The 10,911-nt window shown below is 30.4% G+C and overlaps 1 protein-coding gene across 1 annotated transcript in view; it reads left to right on the top strand.

The window, feature by feature from the left end:
* The first annotated feature begins 3,216 nt into the window (after window positions 1-3,216).
* LOC140438153 (ceramide synthase 5-like) overlaps window positions 3,217-10,911 on the top strand; it is a 143,625-nt gene continuing 135,930 nt past the window's right edge. The window contains exon 1 of the mRNA XM_072527866.1: window positions 3,217-3,339. The gene's annotated coding sequence lies outside the window, so the exon portion shown is untranslated. The remainder of the gene's footprint in view (window positions 3,340-10,911) is intronic.

Below are 10,911 nucleotides of genomic sequence, written 5' to 3'. Positions count from 1 at the left end.
GGCAATAATTGTGGGTGTGGCCAAAATTTTGACATCTTTGACATTGGGGTAGTTCCCTTTTCGGATGCGGTGGCTCAACTGTGACAATAGAGTTTAGTAATTTTGTAATATTATATATATCTTTATTGTTACTTTGAATAGCCAGTTCTATATTAAATAGTGGCAGATCTTTCTTTGTGCCTCTTTGCTTAATGTTGGAGATGTTCAGTGCTGTATGTCCTTGCGCTAGCAACGCTTTTTTAATGTCATCTGGATCTGTTGAAGGATGTAAATTACGTATAACAACTCGGAATCTACGGTTTTGTTTCAGTTGGTATGTATGGTACTGAGTATTTTTTTCTGCTAAAGATTTTACAATTAATGAATAGTTTTTGGATGAGTCAGCTTGAACTTTAATTTGGTTGTTAGCAAGACATTTTAAAGTATATTTACCTGGAGTTATCTGCTGTAGTAATTCCTGTAGTGGTTTGATACACTCAACATTTTGGATAAATATAGGTGGTGGCTGTTCATCTTTTTTTTCTTCCAGCATTTCATCCTCTTCATTAGATTTATCATTTTCAAGTGCCTCGTATCTGTTAGATGTAAGAACAGTTTTACTTAGCCAATAATCTTTGAGTGTAGCTTGTTTGGTGTTTTTCAATTCAGGACTATCATCGTTGCGTTGACGTTTCTTGTGGTGGACTGATACCCATTCACTACCACTTTTTACCTCTTCTGCATCTGTGAGATTTTTTTGTGGTTTCTCTATTTGAAAGTTTGATAATTTTGTTTGTAGATCGATGTTGCGTATTTTAGATTTTTTCTGCTGTTCATCTAGAGAGTTGTAACTGTCTTTTCGATTTCTTCCAGGTGGAGGAGTGCGGGCTAGGCAGGATTTTCTAATGGCTGGATTTATGTCCTCAATGCATTGGTAGCTAGTTGGTTCTTGGTTATCTAGTTGGTGATCCATAGTTTTCCACTAATTACAACTAGGAATTGTTAAGACATTCCGGCATATTTTGTTAATATACCGGACTATTTTATTTGTATTTATGTTAATAAATGTAGTAATTAAACTTGTATTAGTTCTTTGTTGGATAATTATAATAACATTGAACACAATCACTTTTTCGGTTGTTTTTAACTTTCTTGATAACAAATGGCTTATACTAATTATAGGTACTAATTACAAAAAGATAAGATAATTGTACACAAGTACTTCTTCGATGCTTGTTTCCAACACGAAGGTTCGAACGAGACAAGTGTGTAACGTGGACGACAGAAAATCGGTGATAATCGTTTCATTATCTGATACTAAAACCAAGCAGGAAAGGTCATTTTGTATTACTGACAAGAAAAGTAGACTGAGTTTCTTGGAAATTGTGAGAAAGTATATTGCCTTGCGCCCCAAAAACGTACCTCACAGTAAGTTTTTTGTACATTACTGACAGCAAAAGTGCACTACTCAACCGGTGGGGATTAACACTATATATAATATCCCCAACAAGATTGCAGATTTTTTGAAACTTGCAAATTCAGAAATGTACACGGGGCATTGTTTCCGTCGTTCTTCAGCTACTATGTTTGCTGAAGCGAAGTGTAGCTACTAATTATGGAGCTGATCTAGTAAAAGTTAAACGTTTAGGTGGATGAAAATCGTCATGTGTTGCAGAATCTTACATTGAAGAGTCAATAAGCAATAAGATTGCCGTATCCAAGTGTATACTTGGCGGACCAGAAAATCAATCCAGTACCTCGAATCAAGTGTTTAAGCAAACGAGTACAAGTTGTGATGCTCCAAAAATAGATATCTCTAATATTGTTAATTGTTAAATTTCAGTTGTTTTTAATCCCTAATGTGTTTGAATTTGTAAATTTTATTGAATAAAAAAAAACTTAAAACATTTTATCCACTCTTGCTGTTAAAGTGTCACTTTATCTACCCTTGCGGTTAAAGTGATACTTTATCTACTCAAAACAGTTGTAATAGCAACACTTTAACATTAACGGTACTCTCAAGTATCAATGAAACAAATATCATTTTTAGCAACTAAACATTTAAAACCATTTAAAAATATTAATTAGTTCAACAAAAAACTTACTTACCCTACAATTTTTTTATAAACAACACACTGTAGACGTTATTTCAACAAAAAAAATATACTTACTACTAAAGAAGCACCGTATGACAAGAGAAAAAAAATGTAGCACCTATGTTGTCTATATTTTAATTTTGAATTTAAATTATGTGTCCAGAAGTACTTGAATAGTTCGATGAAAGCTATTCTTGCTTTTTAAATCTTATTTTTATTTCTTGAGTAAAGCTTGGATTACAGAATGTCGTTTTTAACTATTTTGCGGATTATCCACCAATATCGCACAAAAAATTCACTCTTTATATGTATATATGTATATTAATATCATATTTTCAATAAAAACATAAAAAAATTACTAAATATACCACGTGAAATGACTAAACGAGAGTCGCTAAAAGAAAGAAATCGCTAAAATTCTATTCGTACTTCCATAAATTAAACCTATATTTTTCCGTTTTTAAGCAAATCAAAATCGAAACCGAAAACTAATTGGTATATAAATGCTGGTCCATTGATGAAAAATTTAAAATTTTATTCAAAAGCGTGCGTTTATTCGGTATGTTCAGTCGCTACACTGTTTACTTTCGCTTAATTTTTCAGCCCGAGTCTGCTTTCCAAGTCTAAATATTTAATGCTTTTATTCCGCGCGTTCGTAAATTCGGTAAATCACCATTAAAGAGGCTACAACGTGATACTTACTCTTGTTGTTCTCCTCCTGTCACAGTAGTTTCACAACATGTGTGGCGAAAAAGAAAATTTATGATTATGGTAATTTTACCCTGAGGTGGGTTTTTAATTTCGGCGAAATATCTTTATTTGCAGGTTGTTGCGGGAGTACAAAGCGCGAAGTGTTGGGATTGCTTGTTACTTTCACTCTGCAAACAGATATAATGCAACAGTGTTGTTTTTTAATACGAGGATTTAGATTATAACAAAACTTTGAAATAATGGAAAAAATTAAAAAAGAAAAAAACTAGAAACCTAACAACACAAACAGCAAGAACAATTAGACACAAATAAAACTAGAAATTATATTGACAGGTTAACAGAACGTTAGAGGAATTTTGAATAGAGGTTTTGGAGTAGAGAAACTTTAGTCTATACTTTAGACGAAAAAAGGTTGCACATAAACAATATAAGAAAGATTAATACTATCACAAGACCCTAAACTCAACAGGCTTCCGGGATAAACCAGCCAACATATTGTTGGCTGTGTAAAATGGTGTTATTTTATTTAACAGCAGTATTTTCCTAAGTGACAGTAAGTATCGTGCATATGTTTTACAAAAGCTTTACTGAAATCTGATAAATTAATTTTGTTTTTCTTCTTAAGTTTTTATATGTCATTCTTAAATCTGTATTTATTCGTAGTATTTTGTAGATCAATATTTGAACATTGGTAATCTTTTATATCTTTCAGATTAATTACTTATTACTTTAAATATTTTTTATATATTTTCGTGAGATTCTACAACTGGATTTCTGCTTCTTGGCTATATTTTCCTAGATTATACTTTACTTTAAAACTATATTGCGATAAGTCGAATGTCAAGTCTCCGAATTCTTTATCAGTTCTAGCTTTTATGTTTAAATTTTATAAAGGTTTGTAATCTGAGTATAGTAAGAGCTCTTGTCCAAGAAACACATGTTGCCAATATTTTACAGCTTATTTTATGGCTAAACATTCTAGATATATTGTCTATGTTCTTTTTTCCTTTCACCCTTTGGTTAATTTTGACTGACTTACTAGCTTACTATATCAATTTTCATTATTTTTTGTCAATAGAGCTTCTACTCCTTTGATGCTAGCATCTGTATATATATATATATATATATATATATATATATATATATATATATATATATATATATATATATATATATATATATATATATATATATATATATATTGTTATATTGTATTGTTTGTGAATGATGAGCAATGAGTGTTTTTTTTATAATATAGGGTTTTTATCGCGGTTCTCAAAGAATTAGTTTGTAAGTACTTTTTTAAATTATCTTTATTAGATCTACTATGAAACACAAATATATATCTAAACTAGCCAATGTAAATTTAAAATAAACTATCTTTAAATTGAAATTCTTATGAAACTAATTAAATTCTATAGACAATGTAAAATTTAAACAAACTATCTACAAAATTAAAATTGTTATGACCCTAACTAAATTATATTAACAAAATTTTGTACCTTTCTGTCACTGAATGCCTAAATGAACTATTTTCCACTATATAGATTATAATTACCACTCAAATGTCTTCTTCTCAGCTTCGGTTATCCTTGTTTTTATGAAATTACTTTTTCCAATTATCAGCTTCCACCAATTTAAGATATTTTTCTTCACAGCATTTATAAACCACCAAGGAAACCAGCAAACAGCATTTATATTTATTCTTCTTTTCTATATACCAATATCCAATCACCAAATGTATTAATACATATAAATATATATACATATATATATACATATATATATATATATATATATATATATATATACATATATATATATATATATATATATATATACATATATATATATATATATATATATATATATATATATATATATATATATATATATATATATATATATATATATATATATATATATATATTAAACTTAGAGCTAAGATTAATACTATTATAAAAATTAATATTAAACTCACTAGTCTTCCGGGTTGAACCGCGTCGATATCCATTTTGCCGAGCTTTCGACATCCTCTCTGATGTCTTCTTCAGGGCTTCAAAGGTCTCAGTCTCCCTCGGGGAGACTGAGACCTCGGAAGCCCTGCTTAATGGGCAAAATGGATATCGACGCGGTTCAACCCGGAAGACTGGTGAGTTTAATATTAATTTTTATAATAGTATTAATCTTAGCTCTAAGTTTAATTGTACTAACCGCGGAAATCTTTTCGGACATTTTATATATATATATATATATATATATATATATATATATATATATATATATATATATATATATATATATATATATACAGATGCCAGCTTGGTTCTAAATTTAGTCTAATACCTAAAACTAGAGAAGTAGACGTTAACACAATATTAGCAGATCTGGAAAATATCATAATTAATGTAGAAGAGGGCAAAAGAGGGCGGTTCTCAAAGAATTAGTTTGTAAGTACTTTTTTAAATTATCTTTATTAGATCTACTATGAAACACAAATATATATCTAAACTAGCCAATGTAAATTTAAAATAAACTATCTTTAAATTGAAATTCTTATGAAACTAATTAAATTCTATAGACAATGTAAAATTTAAACAAACTATCTACAAAATTAAAATTGTTATGACCCTAACTAAATTATATTAACAAAATTTTGTACCTTTCTGTCACTGAATGCCTAAATGAACTATTTTCCACTATATAGATTATAATTACCACTCAAATGTCTTCTTCTCAGCTTCGGTTATCCTTGTTTTTATGAAATTACTTTTTCCAATTATCAGCTTCCACCAATTTAAGATATTTTTCTTCACAGCATTTATAAACCACCAAGGAAACCAGCAAACAGCATTTATATTTATTCTTCTTTTCTATATACCAATATCCAATCACCAAATGTATTAATACATATAAATATATATACATATATATATACATATATATATATATATATATATATATATATATATATATATATATATATATATATATATATATATATATATCTACGGCATAAAGTGGACTCCGCCCATGTTAAAATTCAGGTTCGATTGAGCTCCGTGGTCAAGTGGATACCGATATACGGAGCTCACTTGACCATTCCATAATATTGGTTCTGTCGATTCGTCAACATGTAGAGTTTAATAATTTATAAAAATTTTTTGGAGCCCGTAAATACCCCTGTATCATAAATGTATATCGTTTAGTTCACGTGTATATATTATAGGGGTCGTACAGATCTTCTTCAATGTATATTTGAACCATACGTTTATCGGTTTAAGTAAGCTCTGAGAGTTTGGCAACTGTGTGATTATACCGTATATTTTCAACATATACCCTGAACGGTTCATATGGGCTCCTTATTTTTATCTACTGTTCGTAGACAGTGTAATCTAATACGCATTACACCGAGTAACAGAGGATATCTTATTACCTGATACAACTACGTACTGAAAGGTAACTGGTTCTTTAAAAACAGGTATATAGATACAAAAGGATTTGGGCTTATTATTTAATGTAATATTCGGTTGCATAGGAAATTTTATTTTGTCTGCATTTTTAAAAATGTTGTTCTTTTATTTAATATAATTTTATTAGTTCAATGCCAAACTCGATGTTTTTTTTAATTACAAAAATTTCGTAATATATTTTGTTTACGTGAGTATGTCTTTGTACGTTTTATGTAAGCATCCGATTAATAAAAACTAATTTTATTTCATCCAATCTTCTGCGATATCTTGTATAAAGCTTTTTTATTATTTTAGTTCTGGTCTTATTTATGTACAACATATGATATCTCGATAAAAGTTTATCTCAAAATAAATATGTCTAACATAATAATATAATAATTTTTCTAACAAGGTATATTCGGCAGCAGATGCATATAGTGCAAGTGTCTATGTTTTAAGGGCGGAAGGATGTGCACCTCATTTTTAGCTGACAAGCTTGCGAACAATATTATTTCTGGTCCTCAATTTACCTTTTAGTTTTAAACAATAATCTGTGACTGACCCCGTGCGATACAAACTATTTTCAAGGAATTTATAGGGAGTCTACGTTCAACAATTTCATGACATTATTGGATGTTCAGTTTTGTGAAGGCGTCTATGTTAGGGAAATTGAAGGAACACACACGAGCTTTTTAGGGGTTTTGGCTAAAAATTGATTCATAGTTTATTTTTATTGTGCAATAATAGGTGTATCGTCTATATAATAGAAGTCTTAGTATCTACCGGTATGGATCATTCGTTTGTGTAAATGTTATACAGTGTAGGTGCCTTTATGCTACCCCAAGCGAGACCGTTCTTCATCTGTTATTTTTACCATTGAGTGATATAAAAAATATTCTCTTGTGTAGGCATACGCAGAAATTATAAGTGAGTTTGTTATCTAAGGGGATACCATATAGTTTTTCAAAAAATATTCTGTAAGTTAAGGTGTCGTAAGCGGCATTTAGATTGAAAAATACCACCACTGATACCCGATATTTTTCGTACCCATCTTTGATTTAGTATTTGTGATGTACATCACTTTGAATAGCTGACAAAATAAAGATATTGGCCGATAGTTTTTGTGGTCGTTGGAGTTTTTGCCAGGTTTAAGCAAGGTAACAACTTTGACATGTCTCTAGACTTTGGGTATCTCCTAATTTGAATACAGTTGTTCATCATCTGGATAAGCCATTGTAGTGTTTTTGGTCCAGATGTCGTAATAAGCTTTGTGCTCAGGTCCTCAATGTCGGTATTTGTATTATTTTTCATTAAATATATAGATGGTGGATCCAAGCTCAAAATCGTTAAAAGGTTCTCTCAGCTGACTGGTTTTGTCCTTTCTTACTTTGAGTTATTCTTTGCTTTTTTTCCGATAGAAATAATATGTCTATATCTATAATGTGGTTTTCAGCGATCAGCTATATACCAAATACCCTAGGTTAGGCCCTATATGTGTTTCTTGTACTAGAAATTAGTCAGATTCGTGTTTAGCTCATATGTCTGATAAGTTTAAGTAAAGTAAACTTTCTTGATTTTTAGATTTACCCCCTTAACAGTTATAGATATATGTTATTAGAATAGTTGGTTCTAAAAAGGACCAATTTGACAAAATCATATTAAGGGGGTGACTGAAGAATTAGCCGATTAATTAATTAAGCATTACCCGGGGTATGCCCGATTGCGGTGGTCTTATTAGTACTTCAATCTACCTAAAGGCTCGTTTTTTAAACCCCATAAGTAATGCGTAATCTTTTACTTTTTATTAAAAATTTAAATTTTACATGCCGTGTATTACTTTTTGAAGATATGTCGAATCAGATTTGTATAGTAATAATTTTAGGTTCTAAAGAGCCTCTTTGTGGAAAATAAATAAGTTTGTGATATCTGTCACAACTCATATATAGATAATAAAAAAATAAACAGTTAAAATAATTGTAAACAATCTTAACTACATACATCGGCGCCACTGTTCAGGTGATGGGTTTATCACAAATATCAAAGGTTACATTTTAATTCAATGTTCTACTTACGTATCTTCAATATTACAAAAGTAGAAAAAGACATGTTTATGCTTTTATTTTTTTAAATCTATTCTATTTTCTTTCTAGAGTTCCGTCTTTTTTGAACGATCTGTGTTCTTTTTTCAATTGGGCACTTGTCCAAAGCTATGACAAATACTCTGTCCTCTGCTATTCTACATTAATATGACATTCATTATTTTCTCTAAACACTCTGTCCTCTGATATTCTACATTAATATGACTGATTTATTTTATCTTTCTTGCAACTATTTTAATTTTTATCCTGTGTATCTTCTTCTTCTTCTACTTTTTCTTTTTATATAGACATAACTCTGTCTGTTTTTCAATGTGCCTCCAGTAAGTTGCCTTTCCATTGTTTTCGTGGTCGTCCTACTGATCGTCTTCTTATGGGTTAACCGTCTCTTGCCGTCTTTATTGTTTTATTTGTTGTCATTCGGCTTATACGATCGTTTCATTCTACTCTTCCATTTCTTGATGTTCTTCACCTTGCGTCTACGTCGTATATCTGTACTTCTAGCTCTGTCCCATAGTGTCTTACCATCAATTTTTCTAAGTGTTTTCATCTCTGCTGTTTCATATCTTTTTGGTCATCTCTGTGTCAGATCTTGTTTCTGCCGCGTATGTCATTATTGGTCTGATGACTGTTTTGTAAATTCTGCCTTTCGTTTCTTTTCCGATATTTTTATTTCTTCATAATGTTTCATTTAGACAGCCTGTGGCTCTGTTTGCTCTATTCACTGGGTCTTCCACTTTAGTTTCGAGCTTTCCGTAGCTAGATAATGTGATGCCTAGATATTTAAGCTCTAACACTTGTTCTATTATATGACCTTCCAGCTCCAATTAACATCTTAGTAAATTTGCTCTTGTAACCATGCATTTTGTTTCTTTTGGGGAAATTAACATGTTAAATTTTCTGGCGGTTATATGAAATTGGTGCAGCATACGTTGTAAATCATTTTCACTGTGAAAGAGTAGTATTGCGTCGTCTGCACAGCAGATTATTTTAATTTGTTTTTCTTCCATTTGGTACCCCTTTTTAATTCTTATTTTTTATTATTTCATCCATAATCAGGTTGAATAATAGAGGACTCAGGTAATATCCCTGTCTTATCCCATTGTCACCTTTAATAGGGTCGGTTAGTTCTTCTTCTACTTTTACTTTTATTGTGTTGTTTTGGTATATATTTTCGATCGTTTTGATTTTTCCTAGAGGTATCTCTCTTGCGTACAATAAGGGGATAACGTTTTTTTAATTTGTGTATCTTCTGTTTATCATTATTTCTTTTGTGTACTAAAAATTAAATTTTGGTTATTATTTCTTAAGATTCTCTTAACGTGTTTATTAATTGTCTTGTTTCATGTGTATCAAGATATGTGTGTCATGATAGATTGTAATGCATATTTCATTTAATGTAATTAAAGTGCTCTTTGTGTTTGCCAATTACTTTCTCACTTCCTCAGCGATAGGTCTTTTTTTCCTCATCAATAACCTTATCCTCGCTCAATACAGCTATTTTAACCCTCTATTACCCCGTGTGTACTCAAGGCAACAAAGGAGTTTTTGATGCAGAAAACTTTTTTAAAACAATTTACGACTCTAGTATGCCCTCTGTTAATTTCAGGCAACATTTGGTTATACATTTTAATACACTCGATGAACCTATGACAAAACCTATATGGAAATGTTTAACAGTATGTCAAATGGACATGACTGCCTTATTAGTTTGTATTTTCGATCGTGATTTATTGTTATAAATTGTGTACAATATATTTTAAAATACATACAGAGGCATTATATCAGCATTTAGATATTGATTACCGTTGACATTTGTTTATTTTATTGTGTTGTTTCAGTACTGTGATAAAAAACAGGTATGTTGCTTAGATAATAAGAAAGTGATAATGAATTTTCGAGGTACTCAGATATCAATCGATCCAGGATCAAATAAAATGGAAAATGAAGATGATTTGTACGAAGCAAATTTAGACCAGGATACCAATTTAGATTTGGACCAAGATGAAGATGAGGGCGATACCGATAAAACAGAAAAACACACTGAACAAAATGTGCTCAAAAGGTCAAAAATGATCGTAAAAAACATTCAGTGGAAGAGTGGTTTCCGAACAGTATTTCCAATTCCAGAATGGAAAGGTAATTCACCAACATGCAAATTATTAGAACCGGAATCCCCTCTACATTATTTTAAAAAGATGATATCTACCAATATGCTGGAAAACATAGTAGAACAAAGTAATTTGTATGCACTGCAAAAGAATATAAATAAACCATTGAATATGACACTAGCAGAATTAAACCAATTTATTGGATATGTTCTACTGATGTCAATATATGGCTTGCCAAGGACAAGATCATTTTGGCAGAAGGAAACACGTGTTGCTTAAATAGTCGATACTATATCTAGGAATCGCTGGGAAGAAATAAAAACTAAAATGCATTTCAATAATAACGAAAATATGGTCAACAATAATGATAAGTTATACAAAATTAGACCATTCATCAACGGTCTATTTTAAAATTTTCAAAGTATTCCAATGAGTGAAAAATTGTGTATTGATGAACAAATGATAC

The sequence above is a fragment of the Diabrotica undecimpunctata genome, chromosome 4, assembly GCF_040954645.1.
Source record: "Diabrotica undecimpunctata isolate CICGRU chromosome 4, icDiaUnde3, whole genome shotgun sequence".
NCBI classification, from domain to species: domain Eukaryota; kingdom Metazoa; phylum Arthropoda; class Insecta; order Coleoptera; family Chrysomelidae; genus Diabrotica; species Diabrotica undecimpunctata.
Note: the sequence above shows the minus strand (reverse complement) of the source record. Positions and strands in the feature narration are given on the sequence as shown.